Source organism: Equus quagga, chromosome 1, assembly GCF_021613505.1.
Source record: "Equus quagga isolate Etosha38 chromosome 1, UCLA_HA_Equagga_1.0, whole genome shotgun sequence".
NCBI classification, from domain to species: domain Eukaryota; kingdom Metazoa; phylum Chordata; class Mammalia; order Perissodactyla; family Equidae; genus Equus; species Equus quagga.
The window spans coordinates 136,551,259-136,578,250 of NC_060267.1; the positions used below are offsets into that span (position 1 = coordinate 136,551,259).

General features: G+C 46.8%; 1 protein-coding gene across 7 annotated transcripts in view; it reads right to left on the reverse strand.

The window, feature by feature from the left end:
• DAG1 (dystroglycan 1) overlaps window positions 1-24,918 on the reverse strand; it is a 58,983-nt gene extending 34,065 nt beyond the window's left edge. For 2 of the 7 annotated variants that reach the window (XM_046663019.1, XM_046663036.1), the window contains exons 1-2: window positions 24,604-24,918; window positions 18,177-18,232 (exon numbers count right to left, since the gene is read on the reverse strand). The gene's annotated coding sequence lies outside the window, so the exon portion shown is untranslated. The remainder of the gene's footprint in view (window positions 1-18,176; window positions 18,233-24,603) is intronic. The other 5 variants (XM_046663046.1, XM_046663069.1, XM_046663028.1 and 2 more) reach the window with 3 other exon arrangements.
• Window positions 24,919-26,992: the final 2,074 nt, after the last annotated feature.

The window sequence follows — 26,992 nt, forward strand, 5'->3', positions numbered from 1 at the left end:
GGATGCCTGCCATACCCAACTTTGAAATCAGGCTTGCCTGGAGTGGCATCTGAGAGCACAGTTCTCAGCGAACTAGTGAAGGCAAAGTTCCTGGGCCAGATCCCGTCAGCTCCTGCATTGCTGGCCTTCCTCAGCAGAGGATGCTAGGGTGCTCCTTGGACCACAGGACAGATTTAGAGAAATGTGTCCAGTTCAGGCACCTCTACACCAGGTAAGATGGATTTACACCCAGTTTAATACAACTGAAAAAATACTTGAAGACCCCCTTGACCTCACATCCCACTGCCTCTACCTCCTTCTGCAGGCTTTGATCATTCCCTTAGCACAAAGGAAAAAGTGGGTTTCCACCCAGTAGTAATTATTTGGAAATTAATTCCTGCATTTTGGAACCCAAGGATTAAAAGTTAAAAGCAAAAAGGGATAAGGGAAGGACAAAAGCAAGAGATTGTCCGTCTTATCAAAAGGGTGCAGCCATAATTTACATATTCCCAAGTAGTGGGGAGAAAGTAGCAGCTACAACATACTTTTCAGTGGTGGCCAGAACGTACTGATACATGAAAGGTGTTGTTTACTTCTTCCAAACAGAGCTAGGATCTCCTTAATCTCCAACCTAGACCACTGTCAGGCACAGATGGACTTCACAGCCCAAGAGGACAGAGATCCCACCAGCCCACAGCTTAATTCTTCAGATACTTTATCTTCATTTCCCATGAATCTTCAACTGGCTTCTAACATGAGTACATAGGGACTCTGCCCTTCCCAGTTTCCATGTAAATCGTTTATGCTGGGAGCTAACTACCTAAAGGATCTCTTTTGTAAATGGAAAATTTATTTTATGTCGTTTCTTGTATACCAGTCCAATGAATCTTAAAGGTTCTGTGGTCTTAAGAACAGACATAAACAAGAGTCAGGAACCTCCTCCTTGCATTTATCTCATGCAGGGATAAAGATGACACTGTGAGGGATTTCATGGCAACACAGTCCTCCCAATAGGCTGGTCCCTTACAAAGCCATGGGGATAGCTACTGCCCTCTCTCTCAGAACTAAATGGTCAGTAAGAAGAAAAGGCAGAGAGGTCACAGGCAAAAGACAGAACGTGAGTAAACTAGATGGAGCTATGATTCTGTCTTCTCAGACTAAACTGCCCTGGTTTGATTGATAAACAGGATTTGGCCTCTGTCCCTACACTTGCCCCTTCACCTAGTTATCCCTTGATAAGATTTCGGTATCAAGGGATACAGAGAGAGTATCCCTTCTGTATAGGGGGAGTACAGGAGATGCAGAGACAAGTCAGGGCAGAAACCAACAAGTTCTGGGGAGAGTGCCCTCTACAGCTTTGCCAAGTTGCTCATCCTAAGGCAGCCAAGACATGCTGACCTTGACATATTTTTTAACTGGTTGAGAAAAATGGCCACAAAAACCGTAGTCCTCACTCTCTCTATAGATCTCTCTGTAGGGTCCCTTCCAGGATCTCACTCTTGGCTACAACCCAAGGAGGTGTTCCACCCATCAACCTGCCTCAGAACTGGAGGGGGAGCAAACATGGAGCCATGGGCGCCTCAGAAATGCTTCTCATCTCAAGGGAGGGAGGAGCCCTTCAGTCCTCTGCCAGCCATAGAGTATTACTTGCTATATTCAGCAAACAATTAAAGGAAAATCCAGATTTCTCTGGGACAAAGAACTAAAAATATAGCAAATTCACCAGTTATCAGAAGCATTTATCTACAGAACTGGAGTTTTGTTCTTGTTTTTTAATCAAGTTCTTTATAAACTCACAAACCACAGACACCTCAGAAAGTCATTTAAGCTCTTTATTTACAGAAGCGCTAAGAAGCAGGAAGTCATCTCTTGACACCAGAGTTTAGCATGCTCTTGACACCAGAGATTCCACCTCTCACACCCCAAGGAGTAGTGCAGCTGCAAACTTAAGCAGCTTCTCGGAGGGTTGACCCTGTAAACAACGCAGCTAATCCAAAGGCAGCTAATTTAAAGTTTGCAAATCTTTTTTTCAGATCACTTGCAATGCATCCAGGCATCTCAGCTATCTTTTGCTTTTATAGACTAACTACTAAGTATTGAATTTGACACTGACCACAGGGCCAAGGAAGTAACAGGGCCTCAACTTCCATGAACATCTAAGACTCAGCAAGCATCTTACACAGGACCAGTGTGCATGTGTCTGGTACTGGTTACTTTCTCATGGCTCACGTCCTCTTGGATGACTCCATAGCACTGAGTGTAGCACCTGGGCACCAAGGCCTATAAGTGGTTAGTGCTCAGCAATTATCGGCCTGGACAGAGTAGGCTTTAAGGGAAGCACTTGCAAAACATTCTGACGGAGAATGAACATGTTCTAACTTCATCTATCCCTAAACAGGAAAGCGGTGCTCCTGCCCAACACAACCTCAGGTATGGCTGTCCTCTGGATATGAGACAGGCAAGAGGTCAGTGACTATCAGAGGTCCTAGCACTCCAGAGAGCAGAGTGACAGCAGGTGCAATGGAGCAAGAGCAATTTTTTTGGCCAATAGGATTTCTTTTAACAATTATTTTATAAATCTAAGTCTGTTCTCAGAAACCTTGCTTTCTAGGCAAATACGGAATGAAATAACACCAGATACAATAATAATCAACAACATGAACAGAGATAACTTGGGCAAATGGCAAATTAGATAATGATACTTGGTGTTTCACTCTTTGGATAAAAAACACTGGATAAATATCACAGAAACACCTACTATTCGCTTCTGCAATAACTACTTTTCTTTTTCCACAAACAACTTGAACTAACAAAGAAACACACAATAGGAATTACATTTCCTTGATATTTTGACTATCTACTCAGTATCAGACACCACGCTACCTTCCCCTATGGATGGGTTCTTTAATTCCAACTCCATTCCATCTGTGTTTCAATCTCTTCAAAAATGAACACTATAAAAATGAAAACGCTTGTTCTTAGAGTTGGATAGAAGGAAAAGTACTCCTGGAATGGTGAAGGAAGGGCAGTCTCTCAGGAGAGGATGGGGAGCCTAGTCCTAAAGACTAGAGACTATGCTCTAAAAACACAGCAGCTATGAAACAGAACCGGAGGTAAGATAGTATGGTTTGGGGCCCAGACCACATGGAAAGCAGGTACTGAAGGAATTAAAAACTGGTGCAGCTGAGGAAAAGGGCTCAGAAAATGCAGAGTTACTCTTGACCCAACACACCTGAACAATCCTCACTAGGGCAAGGACTCCTGCATTGAAATTCTCACTGAAGCCTCAGACCCATAATTCCACATCCTCTGAAAAGTTTCTCCCAAATATCTTTGCCCCCTCACAAAACATATCAATGCTGCTCAGAGGCAGCATTGGCACCTCATGGAACACCCGGGAGTGGTATTAGAGTTGTTCTCCCTCCTGTATACCTGGCTCCACCCGTCCTCAAGGGTCACAAAGGCTGCAGCAGTCCCTGGCTCCACTCTGCTTCTGTGGCATGAGCCCCAGCACCTGAAGTTAGCCTCCACGTGCTGTTTGAGCCCGTTTTCTCATCAGTGGAATGGGGACCATGCTGACACTGACCTCACATAGCCACTGTCAGGATGAACTGAAAGTGATACGTTAGCCACTCAGGCCAGTGCCTGCATGAAGTACTCTGTAAAGACTGCCTCTTGGGGTCAGCCCTGTGGCAGAGTGGTTAAATTTGCCCGTTCTACTTCGGTGGCCCAGGGTTCACTGGTTCGGATCCTGGGCGTGGACCTAAGTACTGCTCATCAAGCCATGGTGTGGCAGCATCCCACATAGTGAACCCAGAATGACCTACAACTAGGATACATATACAACTATGCACTGTGGCTTTGGGGAGAAAAAAAAAAAAAGGGGAAGATTGGCAACAGATGTTAGCTCAGGGCCAATCTCCTCAGGAGAAAAAAAAAAAAAAAAGACTGCCTCTTGCAATGACTATGGTTTACCCTGCACTGAACTGCCATAATGAGGAGCATCGCGTTCTGGATGCTGCAATGCCTTGAGATTGGCATGTCACCCTGGATAACACAGTGACCCTGGTGAACAGCTTGTATCTCTTTTATGACATGAAAAAACTGAGGTCCACACCAAGTAAGAGGCAGACCCAGGTCTTGAAGCCCAGTTCACCAGATTAACTTGCTTGAGCCACAACTGCCATCACATGGCTCTCGCATTCCAGGCAGCTCATGACAGCTGCCCATGGATCAGGTCCACACACACTGCCTGGCACAAACAAAAAGTACTCATAAGCATTTGTTAAATGGAGTTTTTTTCTAACTCCCTCTCACCCTCCAGGTTTCTGTCCCCTAAATGCAGCTTCCTCAGGAAATTTGCCCAACTCAGCCCTCAATTATACCTTTCCTTCTTCAATAAATTCTCAGAATAGTGAGAGCAGGGGCCAGACTTGATTTGCCCAAAGTCTAATGATGGCACAGGGAGGACAGAGGTCAGTCCAAGTCTTCCCATGACAATGACACCCACCTACGGGAGAACTATGTCAAAGACCACCTTAAACACCAAAGCACATCTGCTCCATTGCCTCGAAGGACACTGTACCATTACTTCAAAGCTCTGACAACAGAGTCATGGGTACTGGGCTTTATGGAGCTGGGTTTCAGGCAGTTCACTGCCCAAGGCAAGGGTCCCTGGCATCAATATTCAGGTATATCCTTTTTTTTTGAGGAAGATCAGCCCCGAGCTAACATCTGCTGCCAATCCTCCTCTTTTTGCTGAGGAAGACTGGCCCTGAGCTAACATCCGTGCCCATCTTCCTCTACTTTATATGTGGGATGCCTGCCATAGCATGGCTTGATGAGTGGTGCCATGTCCGCACCCGGGATCCGAACCAGCGAACCCTGGGCCGCAAGCAGAACGTGCGAACTTAACCACTGCGCCACCAGGCTGGCCCGAGGTATATCCTTCCTCTTTAGAAATCAGCTCAGTGGTTCTGATAATTTCCCTACCAATTAAATAGAAATAAATTCTTTTTGAGCAGGCAAGGCCTTCTTTAATTTTGTTGCTAAAGTCCATCTTACTCTGCAAATATCATGTGTTCATTTGTTCCACTTATAACAAATATCAAGAACTAGCGGGGCCAGCCCCGTGGCCGAGTGGTTAAGTTCACACGCTCAACTTCGGCAGCCCAGGGTTTTGCCGGTTCGGATCCTGGGCGTGGACATGGCACTGCTCATCAAGCCATGCTGAGGCAGCATCCCACATGCCACAACTAGAAGGACCCACAACTAAAGATATGCAACTATGTACCGGGGGCTTTGGGGAGAAAAAGGAAAAATAAAATCTTTTAAAAAAAAATCACAAATTATAAAAATACAAGGTATATGAAATGGAAAGAAAATAAGTGGTAAGAAAAAGGAATGTGGAGCACGGTCTACCTCCCCTCTCAGGACCTTAGTTCCTCCCTGGCAAAGCAGGGATAGTCATCAACAGTTGTGAGGCAAAGTCAGCAAATGAGCTCTGTAAACCGTGACAGCCTATGTAACCCTAACCCCACCATTTACCTCACACCCAGCAACTTTGTCCAATAGCATTCCAGGTTCCAGGCAGGAAATCTCCAGAATGCATAATTCAAAACACAGAGCCCACCAGGCAGGCCTCCAAGCCCTCTAAGTTTCTGAGGGGAAATTCAAATGCATTTTCCTCCAGAAGCACTACAAACAAAAAATATACAAAAAAGGACTTTGTTTATTTGTTTTAAAATACTTGGGTTATAATAGAAGAAAATGTTACACTGGGACTTGAAATTACTACATTGGGCTATGTTTGCTTAAAATTAAAAATAGTTTCATCTTGGCCAGCCCGGTGGCATAGTGGTTAACTTTGTGCGTTCAGCTTCAGTGGCCCAGGGTTCACAGGTTCGGATCCTGAGCATGGACCCAGCACCGCTTGTCAAGCCACACTGTGGCAGCATCCCACATAAAAAATACAGGAAGATTGCCACAGATGTTAGCTCAGCAACAATCTTCCTCAAGCAAGAAGAGGAGGATTGGCGACAGATGTTAGCTCAGGGCCAATCTCCCTCACACACACACAAACAAAAACAGTTTCATCTTCCCTTCATAGGAGCCTTCGCCAACCAGACCATCACCAACTTCATAGGTCCCAGAGCTAAATGAAAGATCTGGACAAGCTGAATCCAGTTTTTCCCAGTTATTAGACTCCCCAGTAACAATTCCTGGTCATGATTCAGAAAATGCACAACCAGCCTCACAATGACACCACTAGTTGTCTCGTCCTTACCTTTAGACTTAATGCAATAAAAGTAATTCACAGGAGGCCAGCCCCCTGGCCTAGTGGTTAAGTTTGGCACACTCCACTTCAGCAGCCTGGATTCAGTTCTGGGAGCAGACCTACATCACTTGTCAGCAGCCATGCTGTGGCAGCGACCCACATACAAAAAACAGAGGAAGATTCTTTCTCAAGCAAAATCTTTCTCAAGCAAAAAGAGGAAGACTGGCAACAGATGTAAGCTCAGGGCAAATCTTCAGGAAAAAAAAAAAAGTAACTCACAGGAAGGTAAAACAAATTCCAATAACACACTAGGGCACAAGCCAAAAGTAGGTTTCCTTCCCAGTTCCTCATGTGAGCAAGCTGGGTTTCTTCTACAGCTCTCCACAAATGACACACTTAATGTATCCACACACATAAAGAAGTACGACTCTTTTTATTTCATTCTTAAATCTCAAATGGAATCATACACTTCATAATTCTTCCTTTTTAAAATTTACTAGAACTGGGAGAGCTCAGCCCCAGCAGATGGATCCACCTCTTCACTTGCTCCTGCTTTTTGTGGCACATTTATTTATTTATTTAATTTTTTGGTGAGGAAAATTTGCCCTGAGCCAACATCCACTGCCAATCTTCCTCCTTTTTTTTCTTTTGCTTGAGGAAGATTAGCCCTGAACTAACATCTGTGCCAGTCCTCCTTTACTTTTGTATGTGGGATGCCTCCACAGCATGGCTGACACGTGGAGCAGGTCCATACCCACCTTACCCAGGATCTGAACCCACGAACCTGGGCCACCAAAGCAAAGCACGAGGAACTTTCACCACTCAGCCACTGGGCCAGCCCCGTCGTGGCACATTTAAGCATCTAAGTATCCCAATGTGTTTTGCTCTGAAAGACATTCTCTCACTCTCATCCTTGCATTCTTCTGGAAGGAAATTTGAGGATAAAATCCTAAATGTGGAACTGCTGGGTCAAAGGTTATACACATTAGAATTGATAGACATTGGCAAAATGCCCTTGAATTTAAATTCCCACTTAAAGATATGAGTGAGTTTTTCCCTTACTTTCACTAAAATTGAGTTATTGTCAAACTCCTTCATTAATAACATGAGATGGAAGAGGAAGGAAGGTGGGACAGGTTGAAACAGCATAAAATAACAGTTTGCCCCTCTCACATTGCTTGATTAATGGGCATGGTGGGCAGCAGGTGTCATAAATTCAAGCTGAAAGTAATGATACTTCATCATAGTTATTAGCCAGCAGGAGAATATGGGAGGGTGAACATCTAGACGACTAATGAATCAAAACATGTTGCTATGTTTTTCCAGTCAAATTTGACTACCTCAGAGAAAAACTTCTATGGAGAATTTATGGGCTAATAAGGTATCTGTGATGCTCTTTGCTCCTATTTTTGCTTCCTCTGGACCAGGGCAGCTCCTGGACTACCACAGAACAATTCTGGGGCAGGGCAGAGGGAAGAGAGCTACAAGTGCTAAGCACAAGGACAGGAGAGGGAAGCTAGAGTATTTCTGAGCTCTCAAGTCTAATCTTCATACTGTAGTCTCACTGCTCTGAAAAAAACCAACCTTTTCTAAATCATATTTCCAAATCTAAGTTTGCTGCCTGTTGCCCTTCAAAAGAGGGGGGAGCTGAAGCCCATCATCCTGGAGGTCACACCCTCCAGATTCTTGGGACGTTGGGGAAAGAATCACCTGTCCCAGGCCAGTGCAGCCATTTGGGAAGGCAGTCATGTACCTAAGCACAGAAGTACTCACCAGTCCAGTTCTCATCTTTCTCTTAGATCAGCCTAACTTGTGCATGTGAAAAATTAACCCAACTAAAAGTGATGCCCACAACAGTGACTAACATTCCAAAGTCCTAAGACGACCCTCCCAACTCTATACCATGCTAATTCCTGGTTCAAAGGCTGCCTGGAAAAACCAGCTGACCCAGGCAACTCCACCAAGATAAGGAGTAACAGGGACTGGGAGCCACACTCCACCATGAGGACCATGATACGAAACTCCAAAGAACATCAGAACCAGGAGAAGGAACGTGAAGGCCTTCAGCAGATGTGGTTATGGTATCGTCTAGAGATACATACTGAACTATTGATGGATGACAAGACGTCTTGATATTTGCTTCAAGATAATGTGGTGTAGGTGGGGCAATGGTTGGGAGTGTGAATGGGGCAAGACTGGCCACTGGTTGATGGTTGTTGGGGCTGGTGATAGGTATACGAGATTCATTGTACTATTCTGTCTTTCAGTATACTTAAAATTCTCCATAATAAAAAGTTCAAAAATGAAACACAACAAGAGCCATAAAAATAAAATTCCCAGTAAGTAAAACATCAAATATATTCAGCAATTCACTCTTAAGTATATACCCAGAAGACAAGGGCAAGAGCATTCATATCAGTAGTATTCACGAGTCAAAAACTGGAAACAACTTAAATTCCACCAATAGGAAAAGCAGTAAATTGTGGTATATTCATATGTGAAATACTATATAACAATAAAAGAGAACTGCTATATAGAACCACACAGATGTAGAGACCAAATGTTCAATAAGAAAAGACAGACAAATGAGAGTACATACACTCGGTCATTCCACTTACATGAAGGTCAAGAGCAGCAAAACTAAGCTCAAGGACAGAGGTCAGAAGAGTAGTTACCTTTGGGGAGATGCTGATTGGGAAAGGCACAACAGAAACTTCCAGAAATGTTCTACATCTGGATCTGAGAGGTATACACATACATAAAAATGGGTTGAGCTGTACATTTATCATTTATGCATTTTGCTACATGTAAATTATGCTTCAATTTTTTAAAAATAGTGACATCAAAAAAAAAATCAAACACTACTAGTTACCAAGAGATCCAGTGAAACATCTTTATCTATAAAAGAGTAGAAATTCAAAGCCTGAACAAGGAGAAAAGTGAGCTCTGGCCTGGGATAATTTTGGTTGAGCCTGCTACCTGCCAACACCTGAGGTAAAAGCAGGGACTCCCTCTAAGGACCTTCACTGCTAGCTGATCCACAAACACCAAAGAACAGCAGAGCAGCCAACACCAGAAAACATGGCTATAACTCCTGCTCCACCACCTCAGCAACTAGCTATGGGTGTGGTCTTGACCTTACCAAATTCTGATTAATTCACATTTACATGTAGTGGTATAGATCGCTCATATAGAAGACTGAGCTCTCCCCTCACCGCCAGGCCTGCTGCTGGCCGCCGGAGACACACTCCTACAGGAAGCTCCTAAGCAGGGCCCGGCAGCCTCTCCAGCCCTTCCTCCAGCACAGCCCATGCCTCCCTGACTCTGAAATTCCTTACATTCTCGACCCAGAAGGGGAACCCTCAGAAAAGTTGAAACAAAAAACTCAAAACAAGAAAACTAAACCTGGTCTACCTCCTTAAGCCTAAGCAACCTTGGTACACACACAGGATGCAAAAATCTGAATTTACTTGGCCTTAAAATTATTTAAGTATAAAATAAATGAAATTTTAAAGGTGTGAAATAGCAAAACAAACAAAAAGAACACAGGCACATGTTAAAGCGTCCCAGCACTAGGGAAAGGCCAGATAAATCCTGGTACATCACATGATACCTCCTCTCAGGGGCAATTCCCACCTGAAGGACAATGGGCTCAAGATATACAAAAGTACAGGCCAGTCAAGAGCACAGCCCTTTACCTCCACATCCTCACAGCAACAGTTGATCAGATAGCGGCTCTGTCTCTGAGGTGAGCACAGAGTCACCCTCACACCAGATACAGGCTTGGGCTGCCCATCAAATTCTGGGTAAGCTGGATGGGGCCTGCACACAAGAAAGCCAGGACCAGCTGACAAGTTCCTGGGTCTGGAGCCTGAGCCTACTCTCATACTGAAGCAACACTCCCTAGTCTTCCAGGTAGTTGCCCACATCTTCAGCCACTTGCCAGCATGGTAGCAGCAATGGCAGCTGACACTTCTCTATCCTGTAAGGTAAGTCTCTGTATCCAGAGCTTGAGACCAGCAGGTGAGGCCATGACCACAGCCCACAGAGCCTTCCACTATTCACCCAGCCTACCCGGCCTGATAGCACAGATACAGGGAGAGACGAGATTCTGGCTGCTCTCTAAGCCATATCCATTTCTCCATATCCTTCTGCTAGTGCTGGCCCTGCATGGAGAAGCAGGGAAATCCTCTAAAATAGTTTTCAAACACAGAGAAAATCTGTAAAACAGAATATTCATAGGACTGAGTTTGAGGCAACCATTTATCAGGATCAAGACCTTCATTTTACAGACAGGTAAACCGAGGATTCCACAGTCTCCCAGAGAGTGAGCAATCAAGCAGGATGAGAATCCCTCTCCTCAGCCTCGAACAACCGTTTCCCCTTTCGAACCCTCTATAAACAGAGGGAGAAAGAAAGAGAGGAAAGCTGAAGAAAAGGGACAAGATGGGGGACAGACAACGAAAGGCAGGGGAGCTGAGAGTTAGGAAAGCACAACATGAAGAAAGAAGAGGGGGCCTAAGAAGGCGACAGTGTTGTGAACCCATCTTGGTAAATTAGGCCAGAGAAGATGCCCAGGGTTTTCCTCTTGCAATACTCTGTCACACTCACGCTGGAAAGACTGGCTTGACAAGGACTACAGAGCCAGGGAGGCTGAGCTGGGCCTGGCCTCTTCTCAGCCCCCTCGTCCTCCCATAAAAGTGGTGCTCTAGGTACCTCCTATGAGCAAAGCGTGGGACAAGAGGAAAGTAGCACTCCTGAGCAAAGACCCAAACCACCCCAGCCTTGCCAAAGGGACCGAACCTGAAGCTGATCAAGCCTTAGGATCCAGCTGCTGATTCACAGGAAATTCAGAGAAGAGCATGTTGAACCGTACCCTGAGACACAATCTGCTAAATCTGGACTACCTAGACTGGACTCCACAAGTCTAAGGGCCCAGTTTCTTCAGCAAATAATCATAAGGAAAAGGGAAAGAGAGGGAAACTGTAGATTAAAGAGACCTAAAAGATATACCAAGTTTTAAATATTTTGTTTTTTCTTTTTCTCCCAAAGCCCCCGGGTACATAGGTGTATATTTTTAGTTGTGGGTCCTTCTAGTTGTGGCATGTGGGACGCTGCCTCAGCACGGCCTGACGAGCAGTGCCATGTCCAAGCCCAGGATCCGAACCAGTGAAACTCTGGGACACCGCAGCGGAGCACGCAAACTCACCTCTCAGCCATGGGGCCGGCCCCCAAAGTTTTAAAAATGGACAAAATTAAACCACAGTGCATAAGATACACATGTGGGAGATAAAACCATGAAGAGGAAATGAATACACACAGACAGACTGGGGGTCACCTTTGGAAGGGAGGACAGGGGCCTGTGGCAGGGATGGGGCCTGTGGAGACATCTCTGCTGGGGCCAGCAAAGCTTTATTTCTTGACCTTATAATTCACCAAGCTATACTTTTTTTTGGGGGGGTGGGTCTTGTTTTCTCTATTTTTGTTTTATGTTATACTAGTAAAGTTTAAAAATATATTTAAAAAAATAAGATGAAGTAAACATAAAACCAGCCCTAGAAGAGCAAGGAGACTTGCCAAAGCAGCACATGAAGAAAGAGAACCCCACTAGGAAGGGTGAACAGAGAGGATGGCCCCACAGGCAACCGGGTGAGTATCTCTAATTCTGAGGTTCAGCATTACCCCCCAGTGGCTTCTCACCCAGATCCTACCATCTCCAATAGCCCCACTGGTTATTAAGCCGTTATTGTAGCCACCTGCACGGTCCCTTTATCCATCTCTCAATTGGTTCCCAGGGATAGAGTAAAGGTGTGTGTGGTTTTTTAATAGGGTACCCCAAAATTCCAACATGTCCCCTCCAGTCCTTGCTCCCTCCGCTGCAGATTTTCCTGACTCCCACACCCTGAAGGACTTTAACTTGCTCCCCTGGTAAAGTACACCAGAACTGTCTTTCAAGCTCCACCATTCCTCAACTCTGGGCTAGTCCAACCTCACTGCCTCAGTTTCTGTTCAGAAGCTGGCTCTATCTATGCTGACATAACTCCATCATCTCAGGGCTAGCCAGAGTCTCTGTACCCATCTACAAACCCTACTGCTAGCTGACTTCACCCCACAGTGGTCTCTAGTGCTCACCACTGGCTGTGCCCAGACAGTAACCCCTTGCCTCCTACCTCCTCCAGCCAATTTGGAGATTAACAGAGCAAACGCAGCAACGTTCCTCCACTCAATGTGAGCTATCTTCTCCCTCTCTCCCCTTTCCAAAGTTCACTTTCTCTAATCCCCCGCCCACCTCTTCCTGAAGCTTCCTCAGTTATCCCCTAAAGCCCTCCACACACCCTTATCCAAATCATCACCAAACCAAAGGGCTCCCAAGGTTCACTTTGACCAGTCCCTGAAACCAGATCTCACAGGCCCCACCAGGATCACCTAAGGCATGGCAGCAGGGCCAGGAAATGGCTCAATATGTCACAGACACATCTGTGTGTGACCAAACGTGTTTGGCTTTGAATATAATGTAGAACTGCCTACCAGGCTCTCCAAGGTCCTCTCCCTGATCGCTCACATCACCCTCTGAGATGGGCCTAGCTCCCCACTCCCTCTTATGATGAATCAGAGGCACACCAACTGCCCACGATCACTTGCCAGAGGCAGGACCTTCAGCCTCTCCAAACGACACTTTCTTCAGAAAAATACCTACTGAGGGGAAATAATCTTCACTTCTCCTCCCTCTTTTGCGTGGTCGGGGCAGAGGTAGGGCCCATATCTGTCTCATCTATAACCAGATCCCTCTCTGGGGCCTAGCACAGTGCCCAGGACATGAGAGTGACTCAAAAACATCTGCTGAATGAATGAATGAATAACTGAAACCTAGCACTGACAGGGCCTGCCCACTGAGTGCCAGTTGATAGGTCCTTCATAGTCCATATACTAACCTGTCCTGTAAGGCTGCTTAATAGTCAGTATTTAATCTTAAACACTTACTAGATCAAATTCCTTTGTTTAACTTTTTCCAATTAAAAACATAGATTAAGTGAGCTAACGCATGTAAAGCACTTAGAAAAGGATCTCACACAGAGTAAACATTTTAAATATAAACATACAAAATATAAATAATCTTAATCCAGTCACCCATAATCTCTTATGATTATAATGTTTCTGTGCTTCAGACACTCTACATGAGGAGGCTAGCTAAGAAACATGAACATCACTATGTACACCACTGGGAGTCTTGCTTTCTGCATCCCAGATCCAAATCTGAAATAAAATTGCCAAGGTCAATAACAACCCCACAATGACAAGAATGCCTGCAATAGAAATGGACTTGCTTCCACAGTGGGGTTTCTTCTGCTCTACTGAGATTCAGCTCCTGAACAGTTGCCTCCTCTGGACTGCCTGTTCTGCACTGCCTGGGGACCACCCTTGGGCTGGGAACAGCCCTGTGGGCTCTGCTTCCCCTCTAGCTTATCAGAGGATTTAGAGTGAGTATTTAGAGCTTTATTTTCAGCTTCCCTCTGGTGGTATCATGTCATTTTCTTATCTGAGGACAGCCAACAGCTCTACTCTCACCCTACTCTAACACAAAGGTCAGAGACCAAATGCCTCCACTATCTGGAAATCACCTGGAGCCTTCTCCACTGGGAACCCGGAGGCAGCTCTCCCCAAACACAGAATCATAAAATACAGTGCCTTCATCACCTGGAAGCTCTACCCAATTTTTGTCTTTAGGACAATTACTCCCCACTCAGAACTTGGGCCTGTACCCTCATCCTCCTCACATTCTGGAACTCTGCACTCAACTTGTCCCTCAAGGAGTCAAGGAAGCCCAAAACAGTTCAGATATCCAGGGAGGATGCTGATTTTACAGAGTAAGGTTCAGACATTCCATACTAAGCTCATCCTATTAACAGGAAAAAAAAAATCTTAAAATCCTTCTTCTAAAGAGTTCCAACTCTACAGCTCAACTAAATTACACATTCCAGGTACAGAATCTGGGGCTGTCCAACATTCAATCAGGAGCACCCACTCACTCCAGGTCTCTTAAAATGCATCTGTTGGTTGAAAAGTCAAAGTTTTATAAGTTAACCATCACATACTCATACAGGAAAAAGTAAGTATACATGTAGCCCTTTGAAAACCCAAGGGCTTTTCACACTAGGCATACATTGCTCTTATAACTCAAAGAAAAATAAACACTAGACAAAAAAAGAAAACAAAGCACTCTCAGTCACTCAACTCACATGGCAACTTTGTCAGTCTACGCTCCTTCTACTTCACTGGTGCGATTCAAGAAAACAAACCTGGGCGCATCAAAGAATTTCCAAAGAAACACTTTCTTTTTTTTTTTTTTAAGATTGGCAGCTGAGCTAACATCTGTTGCCAATCTTCCTTTCTTTTATTTTTCTTCTCCCCAAAGTCCCCCCAGTATATAGTGGTACATTCTAGTTGTAGGACCTTCTGGTTCTGCTATGTGGGACACCACCTCAGCATGGCCTGATCAGTGGTGCGATATCTGTGCCCAGGATCTGAACCAGCAAAACCCTGGGCCACCAAAGCGGAGCACATGAACTTAACTACTTTGCCACGGGCCAGCGCCCCGAAGAAACTCCTTAGTGGTTAAGGTCATGCACTCTACTTTAGCCCAGGGATTGCAGATTTGGATCCCAGGTGCAGACCTACACATGGTTCATCAAGCCATGCTGTGGCAGTGTCCCACATACAAAATAGAGAAAGATTGGTAGAGATGATAGCTCAGTGGCAATCTTCCTCAAGCAAAAAAAAGAGGAAGACTGGCAACAGATGTTAGCTCGGAGCCAATCTTCCTCACACTCACACTCACTCATATGCACACACACACCCCCTAAACATTGTTGTCTAGTTAACAGAGACCTTGGTCCTCAAACTATTTTAGTCCCTTACTCAACTTGAAGGAGGCCAGTGCCTCCAAGGACCACCTGCCCCAATAAGACACTATAGCACTCAAAGCTCCACAGGTGAGCAAGCAGTCAAGCCAGAGCTGCTTTCTGGGAAGTACCAATGGGCTCATGTCTAGATTCTGGGTTTTTTTAAATAAGATATTTGGTACATATAATATAATCTATTATGTGCATAAGTAAAAAACACCCCTGAACCTATCACTCAAAACCTAAATCTCAGCATGTGATCTCAGCAAGGCAAGTAGATTTTATTCCTTTATTTGATAAAAACAAAACACTACTCCCAGTCTTAAAACTGAGAAAGAAACGTATCACTCTGCTCAGGCAGAAGGATAAAATAGGCTAGATTTTTTTCCTGTAATAAAAGAAAAAAAAAAGGTAGGAGGAAGGCAAACATCCAGGGCAGTGCCAATGCCAGCTGCTCCTTTCAAGACACTTTCACAGAAGACAAAGAAATCATACATTTTGAAGCATCATGAAAAGAATGGAATTTCTTTACTCAGAAGATGAAGAACAATTTTCAGGACCATTCCAAAATAAACCTATCTGGGTTTTAGAGAATCAAATTTCTCAGCAGCCATCCCTGCAATCATATGGACCTCATGAAGAAAAGCCCTTCACCAACTCCAGGAGGGCTTGATCAGGCCTTCTCCATCCCCCCTACCACCACCAGCTCGCTCATCTACTCTTCACAGAACCTGCTAAAGCTGATCACACGATAGCTGAACACACATCTGGCTCCCTGTCTGAAGCCAACACCCCTGAAAAAGCAGCAGTCAGTGGCCTCTATCAGACTATTCACCAAACCCTAAGTATCTCATAAACTTTTCTCCAGCAACACACTGGCCTGGGGTCAGGAGAAGAACTGATGGGTAACGCAGTTTGACATCAGGGGAGAACATTCATATCCAGAACAAATGTGTGTTTTAAAAAGCTGAGTCCCTCTGGTTTCCCCTACTTGGAGAATCATATTCTGGCACTTCACATCTTCAATGAGTTGAATCCACAGTTGATTAAGACCAAAATAAGGCTTCTTCCAGCTTTATTCAGATACAAGTGACAGCCAAAATAAGTTAAAAAAAAGAATTTGAAGTCCAATTTCATTACGAAAGAGATTAATCCTTTGCTTCCCAGTGGATTCGGAACATAAGAAAGGCCTGGAGGGAGTGACCAGCCTCCTGTGACCAGGCACTCACCCACCCTTGGGAACAGCAGGCCTGCCTCTCCAAATATGGCCTCAGATCTGCTCCAACAGTGAGTTCAGGCCTGCAAAGGTGTCCACAAGAATATTTATCAAGACACGAGAAATCAGAGGGCAGACTCAGGGATAAACAAAGCACCATCCCTCAGAACACTCCAGAACAGCAGGGTAACATGTGAGGAAATGACTGATTGCTAGGCTCCCGGCTCCTCAGCACATGTAACCACAGCAGACCGGACAGAGAGGCCATGTCAGGCCTGACACTGAAGCAGAGGGCTGTGCCTGCAGAGCCCACAATGGGCCCCATTCTCCCTAGAAGCTCAGGGCAGGAGGAGAGAGAGGAGGTCAGGACATTCCTTCACTCCCTCACACAGAGAAAAAGGGCAGAGGCAGCCCAGGGCACTAGAGGCCTACATAAGAAGAAAGTATGAGCAGACATTTTCCTTTCCAGCTGCATGAATCAAAAAGGGACCTCTCCTTAAAAATTCAGAAGGGAGGGGCCAGCCCAGTGGCGCAGCAGTCTAGTGCACACGTTCTGCTTCGGCAGCCCAGGGTTCACTGGTTCGGAACCCGGATGCGGACATGGCACCACTTGGCAAGCCATGCTGTGGCAGGCATCCCACATATAAAGTGGAGGAAGATGGGAATGGATGTTAGCTCAGGGCCAATCTTCCTCAGCAAAAAGAGGGGGATTGGCAGCGGATGTTAGCTCAGGGCTAACCTTCCTCAAAAAAAAAAAAAAAAAAAAAGAAACACTATTTGGAATTCCATTATTGACTGTATCATTTTTCTTAGCAAAAACTGGCTAAAGAATCAATCCAGCCCTAGAGAACTGAGTTAACTGAGAGGCATTCATGACAACCAAGGCAGAACTGGTTCACTTCTGCCATAGAGAGCCCTGGGAATCTTCTTAAATAACCCCATATCAACCCCTGGAACACCTGAGGGAAAACACTCTGAGCACAGAAAGAGGTAAAACAGGGACTAACCATAACATTTGCAAAAACGAACATCTTCCAATTTCACTAACCTGTTTCAATACACAGATACCAACTATTAGAAAAAATTCTGCAAGAGGTACTTCTTATTTGTGGATTCCCATACTCCATATACAAAAATTCAACATCCGTAGAAAATGAAGAGCAAATGCTAAAACAGGGGACCCAGCTGGGCACTGGCCACTGTTTCCCTGAATATGACACATTCTTCCAAATGCTTCACTCGTGCCTGAGGCCCCCCTCAACTGGTCCTCTACTCTACCAAGTATACTTGGTATCCAAGGGTCATGACTGCCTCAGGAGGAATGAATCTGTGGCTACACATACTCCCAATGGCAGGGAACACTCAGTCTGGGCATTTATGTGGCTATAAAAATTGCATACCAATGCAAGTCACAGAAGAGGGACTACACATACACAATGCTTAAAATAAAAATCAGGGGGCTGGCCCTGTGGCCTAAGGGTTAAGTTCACGTGCTCCACTTCAGCGGTCTGGGGTTCACCAGTTCAGATCCTGGGCATGGACCCATGCACCACTCATTAAGCCATGCTGTGGTGGCATCCCACATAGAAGAACCAGAACGACCTGCAACTAGGATACACAACTATGTACGGGGGCTTTGGGAGGCAGAGGGAAAAGAGAATGATTGGCAACAGATGTTAGCTCGGGGCCAATCTTCCACACCAAGAAAAAAAATAAAATAAAATGCCATGGTTAATCATTTTGCGAAGTACGTGTTTATTCATCATCTTTTTCTTGCAAAAATATTTCTTTTCAACTACCTTACCTCACTTCTAGTGCTAGGTTGCTTTAAAAGCCTTATCTTCCTGGAGAGCAGAGGCCCTGCAGGAAAAGAAAGAACCAATATTGGTGAATGTCCACAAGTGAAATAGAATTATACTACAATGATCAACTCCAAAAGAAGTGGGGAATGCCACTTAGCCTTTTGCCCACACCACCAATTAGTCACCCTTCTTTGTCAAAGGGTGACAAAGAAAATACAATATTTTCTGTAGAGTCAATCCAGAAGAAAAAATTATAAATAGTATCAAAGATATAACATTAATTCCAATGTCTACAATTCAGAGAGCAATATTTTTAAAAAACAACTAGCTCAAGAAGGTATAATTGAGAAGCAAAACCTCAATGCTATTAAATGCACCCCATGACATGTAAAGACATTCAGTCATAAAAGGGACTTTTTTATAGTCAGCTGATTGTTCCCACTAGAAACCTGCTTTTAAAATACAAATATAGGAGCCAGCCTGGTGGTGCAGCAGTTAAGTTTGCACATTCCACTTTGGCAGCCCAGGGTTCACCAGTTCAGACCCTGGGTGCGGACCTACGCACCACTTGTCAAGCCATGCTGTGGTAGGTGTCCCAGATATAAAGTAGAGGAAGATGGGCATGGATGTTAGCTCAGGGCCAGTCTTCCTCAGCAAAAAGAGGAGGATAGGTGGCAGATGTGAGCTCAGAGCTAATCTTCCTCAAAAAAATAAAAATAAAAATATAAACTAAGCCAACATACTGCTAAAGTTTCACTCAGATTTACTTCATTCCAACATAGAACACAGAACAGCTTCACCAACTCAGACCACCTCAGTTTATGATATTGTACCACTGCATCCCATCCATCTTTCTACCTGGACCCAGAGCAAGGCTAAGAAAATGCTTAGTTATCAAACCTAAAAAATAGGAAAATAGAAAACTCTATTCATTAAGGCTAAATTAAGCCCTCTGGCTGGTGTAATTTTGTAAACTACTCTAAAATCCTATTTATAGAAATTGCTATTTGAGCAGTATTACTGACTAATGATCAGAGTGAAGAGGTATGGTCAAAAGGCAAAGCAAGTTATACTCACAAGAAGACTGCTTTAAATTAATACCCAAAGGCATGTGCACACAAAGACCTACCGGGAAACAACCAGATTAATCATTTGTATGTTCAAAACAGCCATCACCCTACTCCAAGCCTGAAGTGTTCATATGGGAAAAGCAGAGGAAGACGGGGGCCTAAGAAGTAACAGCACAGTAACACTGGTAAAGACACAGAAACACTTTAACATGGAGGAGAGAGAAAACTTACTCCAGAAAAGGAGGGAGAAATCCTTGACTAACACACAGGACACAAAGAACACACTACCTGAATTTATTCTCACTTTGAGTTCCCCTGAGGTTCAACACTCTCTCCAGTCTCCATCTGGGTCCACCCTGATGTTCAGACCAGCATTTCTCACTTCTTTGAAGTCATAAAAGAGATAAGCCTCCAGCCTCCAAGCAGTCACACTCTACAGTGGCTCAAATCTAAACAGCACACCCAGCAACCTGGATATTCAATCACACTTCTCATTGCTGACTTCTCCTATGGGCCAGAAAAAAATTCACAAGGCCTCACTCTTAAATCTTGCCTATCCACAAAATGGGTATATCACCACTTGCCATTCCACTAGGCTAGCTGTGTGCCTCTTATCAAGATGGCTATGACCAAAATTAAACCCAACTCAAAAAGGCAAGCACAGGTAAATGGGCTCCTTCTTTTTTTTTTATTAAAGATTGGCACCTGAGCTAACAACTGTTGCCAATCTTCTTTTTTGCTTGTTTGTTTAAAGATTTTAGGGGCCAGGCCAGAGGTGCAGCCGTTAAGTGTGCATGCTCTGCTTTGGCAGCCCAGGGTTCGCCGATTCAGACCCTGGGTACAGACATGGCACTTGTCAAGCCATGCTGTGGTAGGCGTCCCACATAGAAAGTAGAGGAAGATGGGCATGGATGTTAGTTCAGGGCCAGTCTTCCTCAGCAAAAAGAGGAGGATTGGCAGCAGATGTTAGCTTAGGGCTAATCTTCCTCAAAAAAAAGAAAAAAAGATTTATTTTTCCTTTTTCTCCCCCAAGCCCCCCGGTACATAGTCGCGTATTTTCAGTTGTGAGTCCTTCTAGTTGTAGCATGTGGGACGCCACCTCAGCATGGCTTGATGAGTAGTGCGATGTCTGCGCCCAGGATCCAAACCAGCGAAACCCTGGGCTGCCAAAGCAGAGTGCAAGAACAACCATTCGGCTACGGGGCCAGCCCCAGGGGTTCCTTCTTGACATCATCATGGGCCATCCTTAGTTTGCACTGCGCAGGACAAGTCTGCAAGCCAATGACAACTCTTTCAATGAATTCAGCCTAAAGCCATATCACCCCTGCCATGATTCTGAGTCTCCCAAACTGTAGACAATAAAACACAGTGGTCCCCTACCCTACCAAGTGGGTCAAAAAATCATGCTTTTTTCCTTCCTAAGTTCACCCCTTCCTATTACTCTCTGCCACTCTGGTTTATCTCCTTCAACTGTACCCCTGCAAAAGACTCAAAACTGGTCTCCTAACTTCTTACCACTCCCTGCCAGACACAGGCACTACCCTACTTACAGCTTCCAGGGGCTCCCCACTGGCCCAACTCAGCCTTCAGGTCAACGTTTTGCCCCACCTTTTCCCCAGGGGACACTTCCTTTGGCTCCACCCTGTCCACTCCTTGGTCCTCAGGCAAAGCTGGTCTTTTCCTCCTCCACCCTTTTCTGTTCACCCAAAGACAGCCCCTCATCCTGCCTGACTGCCACAAAGACTCAAGCAAGCCTTCCCCCCTTTTCTGCAGTCTAGGAGTCTCTCTATTCCAACTCTCTCAAGTCCTCACCAGTGCCTGGGTGATGCAGCCTTACTTCCTCATCTTTTCACTGTCACCTCCTGCCCACTACACTCAAAGGTAGACCCCTGATGGTACCAGCACCATTCAGGTCCCTAACATCTCTGACTCATCTTGAACCTTCTTTCTCTCTCTCCATTCCCCTAAAAACCACTGCCTTTGTTCAGGTCCACTGTCTCTCCACTGGACCACAGCAGTAACCAACTTGCCTCCAGTCCAGTCCAGCCTCCACACTCACACTGAGGGCTCACTTCTTAAAACCAAGAACTGATCCCACCACAGCTGTGCTCCAAGATCTTCAAGGTTCCCCGTTCCTATGTAAAACTCCTCCATGTGGCATTCTGGCTCTAACCCAACCTTGTAGTACAGAAAAGGTGCCCAGTCTTCTCCGTCCCACCTCGTGCCTCTGCTCACCCCTTTTCCTCCCAGAGAGTTGTGACCTTCCTGCCACCACCCTTTCACCAGTCAAACCACTAACTCTTCTTGAAGATCCAGCACAAATACAGTCCTCCCCTAAAGTCTGCTATCCTCATCCTAGGACCCACACTCTGTGGCTTACTTCAGCATGGTGCCCAGAGCAACCAGCACAGGCCACAGGAAGGCTCTGACAAGCGTTGGTTTCTGAAAACGGTCCCTCACAGCATGTTCTTAGAGATCTGTGGGGGATCCCTGATGACCTCTCTCATATCATCCTGGCATTCTGCTCACCACCAGACACCTGGGCTTGGTCTTTGCCAGAGAAGCACCCAACCAAGGCCACCAGTTGGATGCAACACAAATGCAGATGGGTATAGCTAAATGTTCAACCTGACTCTGGTTCAAATCCTGACTCTGCCACAAGATGACAGTTGTGTGACCTTGGGAACATTCCTTCATCTGTGACTCAGTTTCCTCAGCCAGGATAAAGGATTCTCATAAACACTAGCAATGGTGCACACAGAGCAGAAACACAGAAGGCCCTCAACTGTGGCTGGTGTAGGCCCATCACATCACTGACCTAGAGTGCAGGAAAAGCTGGAACAACTATGAGGTAAACAACTGAATATGCTTTCATCTGCCTCAACAAGGATGAACATACATCTGCTCTCAGTGGTCAATACACCAGCCCTGCCCAAGAGGAAATGCAATGCCCCAAGTTCAAGTGATAAGGTTCTTGACAATCAAATGCTATGCCTCTCCTTTCCTAAACAACAATCCCAGTCTAAGCGGCCTCAGGGTCCCTACAAACCCCACCATGCTCAGTGTTTAACAGACACCAGCAAACTTGCACAAGAGGCGGTTAAAATCTTTGGTCATGCTTAGTCTTCTGACCCACACATTCCTCTTTTTCTTTTTTAAACATTTCAGTCACCCTATTGGAGACTCTTATTTTTTTATTTTTTTGAGGAAGATTAGCCCTGAGCTAACAGCTGCTGCCAATCCTCCTCTTTTTGCTGAGGAAGACTGGCCCTGAACTAACATCCATGCCCATCTTCCTCTACTTTATATGTGGGACGCCTACCACAGCATGGTGTGCCAAGCGGTGCCATGTCTGCACCTGGGATCCAAACTGGCGAACCCTGGGCCGCTGAAACAGAACGTGTGCACTTAACCGCTGTGCCACCAGACTGGCCCCAACCCACACATTCCTGAATGCAGGTTTCTCACCCTTCAGAACTTGGCGTTCCCTCTGCTCAAACTTTTCAGCCTCTCTTCTCAGCTGGCTCCTCCTCCCTCATCTCTCCTCTACTGGCTGGCCTCACAGCCAGAGGTCCTGACCCCCTCGCCCATGCTACTACCTATGTAGCCACCAGCAAGATCTTTCTAAACACAGGTCTGGACCATGCCACTCCACTAATTAAAAGCTTCTTCACCCTGAGTACGAAGTTTGAACTCCTAAGCACAAGAAAAACCCGGGGCTACCACCTGTCAAGCTGGAAGACTCACAGGTGCTATTTTAGGTGCTCCTGTACATGTGGTTCCCTGTGTCCAGACCTTACTGTCCCCCAGCTAATTCCTGCTGGCCCTGCAAGCCTCAGCTCAGGAATTCCCTCTCAACTCAGGCTCCCAAAGTACCACGTGAGCACACTTAGTGGGCAGACACTATCAATCATAGGTTCCCTAAACTCTACTGTCCCCAAAACTGAGTTCCTTAAGGGCAGACCCAGCTTGTTTTACATGGCTCCCCTGGACCTACCACAGAATTTGGCAAGAAGTGAAGCCAAATATTTGTTAAATGAATGAATGCATTTTGTCAAATCAATTTTTCTTAACAGTGAAGATTTGTCTTCTGATTCTTTCAACAGGGGCACATATCAACACAAGCTTTCATATTCCAACCAGGTGTTTGTCGCCTATATAGTACTGCTTATTCTTACTTTCACACAGTGTCCTACAGGCTTTGAACAGGCTCCCACTATGCATCCAACTCCTTCCTCAAATCAGATTTCTCCAAGAAATGGCTCCTCAGCCTCCCTTAAGCATGCAGCCCATGAGCTCTCATTCCTTGGCTCCAAGGCAAACAAAGTTCAATTCAACTTCTCGATATTCAAGCTATTGACTTTTATGCCTCCGAGGTTGAACTCTTTTTTAAAACAGAGACATTCCAAAATTATCATGTCTCTGAACACTAAGCATAAAACAACCTGATAAAGTTACAATATCTCAGCTACACCAGACGCCAAAGCACCTGGTAGCATATCCAACTCTATCTGGACTTCTGTTCTATAAACACCACCCTCCCTTCAAGGAGACTGGGTTCCACGCCAGGAACCACTTCTACTCGCTTATTTAGGGAAACAGCAGGCTACGCTCTTAAGTTAGAACACTAGGCTATAAACGAGCTGTCCCAAGCTCTAGCTCCCAGCAAGGTAAAACTTCACGGTCACTATTAAAACTAATTCTGAAGGAAGTCAGTTTACAAATCCAAGACCTCCTCAAATCACAGAGATTAAAATACGCATTTTAAATTAACAGTTGACTTTGTATGAAATTATCTTGGAATTTATGGCACAAAGATTCTAAGCCGAGAGAGTATTTTCTCTGGAGATATTTTCCAAATATACCCGCAGGTGAATCTGGTTTTCCAAACACCAAGCGAAAAGGTGAAAAGCTAGTAGGCTCCCAAAGAAGCTCATGTGGGGGGTGGGGTGACTCCAAGGCTCTGAACAGCTCAGGACCCGGAGGCTGCGGCGTCGTTCCCCACCTCCTGCGGGGGCTCAAACGCTCCATCTTCCGGCTTCGGCCCAAATGGGCCGCGAGACCCTTTTTGGAAGCCTAGGAGGCAGCCCGCAGGCCGCACACGCCGGCGGCACACGAGCGGGCCGGGCTGAGGCCTGGCCCACTGCCGCGGCGCGCAACCCAGGCCCGGCCGCCGAACGCCGCGAGCCTTCGCCTGAGGGGCGCGCGGCCGCCTCACCCGCAAGGACATTCGCGACCGTGCCCCCGCCCCGGGCAAAACAGCGATCAGCAGCAGGTGTTCCTCAGAAGGCTTGGACGGCAACGGGGATGGGGGCCCGGGCTGCCAGACTCGGCGGCGGGGTACGGGCGGCGCACTCACCGAGCGCTGGCGGGCGGGCCGCGGCAGGTGCTCACTCCTCCTGGCCGCAAGACGCCCCCGCCACCGCCGCTCCCCGGGCACTCGGCGCCAACCCGCCTCCGCCTCTGCCGCCGCCGAGCCCGAGGAGGGCGAGCGCCGCACCGCAGCCTCCGCGAGAGCACGTACCGGGCGGTGAGAGGGCGCCGAGCGCGAGGGCGGGGCGCGCGGCGGGAGCCTAGCAACCGCCTGACACGCGAGTGCTGCAGCCAATCCCGCCGGCAGCTCCGCGCGGCACCGACTAGCAATCGGCGCGACGCCCGCTTCTGCCTGCGTCGGCTGCCCCGCAGCGCGCCGCACCCGCGCACAGGCACCGCCCTCGCCCGTGCCTCTCTGCCCATTGGCCCGCCACGCCCCCGCCCGAAAAAACACGCCCCATCCTGGAAGCCCCGCCCCGCAACCAGCCAGGTCCGTCCCCCGGACACGCCCCGGGTCGCCCGGAGCACTCTGGAGTGGGAGTGGGGGAGGGGCGCCTCGCCTAGCCCTAGGCCTTTGGGTCTTTGAGACGCGTCCAACCAACCAGGGGTGGTCAGGCTCGAGAACTGGTCGGGCCACTACTGGCCACCCATCGACTGCGTTCGGCCGTCCTGATTTCCCTCGAATGCAAATCAAGAGGTATTTCCAAGCCATGAAAACAATCAGGAAGCGTCCTCTGAATTGCAAAGGATGATGGCCCTGTAGCCTGGCCCTCACGCAGAAGGGAAAACGGAGGCGAGGGCCAGAAGGGCGGGAAGCCGTCCACTCCCCAAGGGCCTAGCCCCCAGCAGGCGGGGGCGTCCGGGAAGCTCCTCAGGCCGGACCTTCGTCCCCTCCCCCTGCCTTGAACGCCGGAATCAGATGCCTCCTTGGGCGCCAGAAATAGCTCTGACCCACTGGCGCAGGTCACTCACTCCTTGTGGCCCGCATTCTTTCAGAGGGTGGGGGAGTAAGGGGTGGGGGTTACTGCTGAGGTCCGTCTCCCATCAAGGGAAGAGTCCTGAAAGTGCTCTCTCTCCCCAGGGCTTACCTATGGCCCCCAAGCCCAAAGAGAGTTACTGAATCTGAACAGTTACTGGATGGGCCTGGGGATGGGACCTGTGGTGGGCTCTGCTCCCTTTCGTTCCCCAAACCCTGCGCAGAATGTGCCCATTCCCTCCTGGGCCTGTGGCCAGGTTGGAATTCCAGGCCAGCACTCTTGTCAGCAAGAAACTCTGAACACAGAACTGGCCGCTGCCTGCCAGGATCCTCCCTGGATCCAGACAGCTCTGGGTCTCCCCTGGTTTCTCCTCCTTAGGATCATCTAGAGAAGCAAATTTCAAAGCAGAAAGGAATGTCCCATTTCCCAAACACACATACCTGTTTGTGATTCTTTATACTTAAATGCATAGGCTCCAAACCTCATTCACACGGACTAGAAAAGGAACAAAAACCGGGAAAGAGGTCCTGAATCAGCCCTTAGATGTTAAAACTAAAAAATTAATGGCCTCTCAAATTCAACTCTGGAATTCTGCTGCTTTGAAAAGGCTAAGAATGCAGAAAGTTATTTGGATTTCTAAACAAAATATATTCTCTTATTCACTCCTTCAGCTTTGGGAGCATGCCCCAAACCCAGACACACACCAGGCACTGCTTTGCAGCCCTACGTTCTGCTGGGTATTTCAGTGTCTGACTGTATAGTTATATATATATTTTTCCAAAACAAAAGACAGCAATGGGTACAAGCCTCATGAGGCACCTCCCTCCTACCATCTGCACAGAAGCTGCTGGTCACTCTTTAGTCCTCACTAACCATCCAGTGATGCTAGAGTAGCTCCTCTTCTTCCTTTTTGGCACTGGTCTTGCTAGATGAGACACCAGGTCTCATTCTGGCCTGCAGAGTCCCAGTGCCCCATGCCCAAGCACCCCAGAGCTCTGGCCAAGGGAGGGTCTCTACTTCATCTAGCTGGCGCCAAAAGCTGGGATAGGCCCTTCCCAGAGCTGGGAGGAGGGAGCAACCAGCAGAGTTTGCCTGAAACCAAATCGTTTCCAGTCAGTTGCCTCTCCAGGTTTGGGGTTTAGTTGCAGGTGCTATGGCCCCAGGCTGACCCTGGTGCTGTCTCCCTCTCCCAGCCCTCCAGCCTTGGCAGATCTCACCTGTTTTCTTCCCTTCCTGCCAGAACAGCTCTGAGCTCTAGGCCTCATTGCTGGCTTTCTTTGTTTTTGTCTTGAGTTGAGGTTCCCCCAACCCTTTCTTCCTTCAGACCCTAGAAGGCAGGAGGCCTGGCTGGCCAGAGTTGGATCAGCCTCTTGGGGCCTAACCAGCCCCCACTGGAGCCCAGCCAGCCTCCATGAAGCCCATAGAAAAGTAAAGAGGGACGTAGACAGCTGTCTTCAT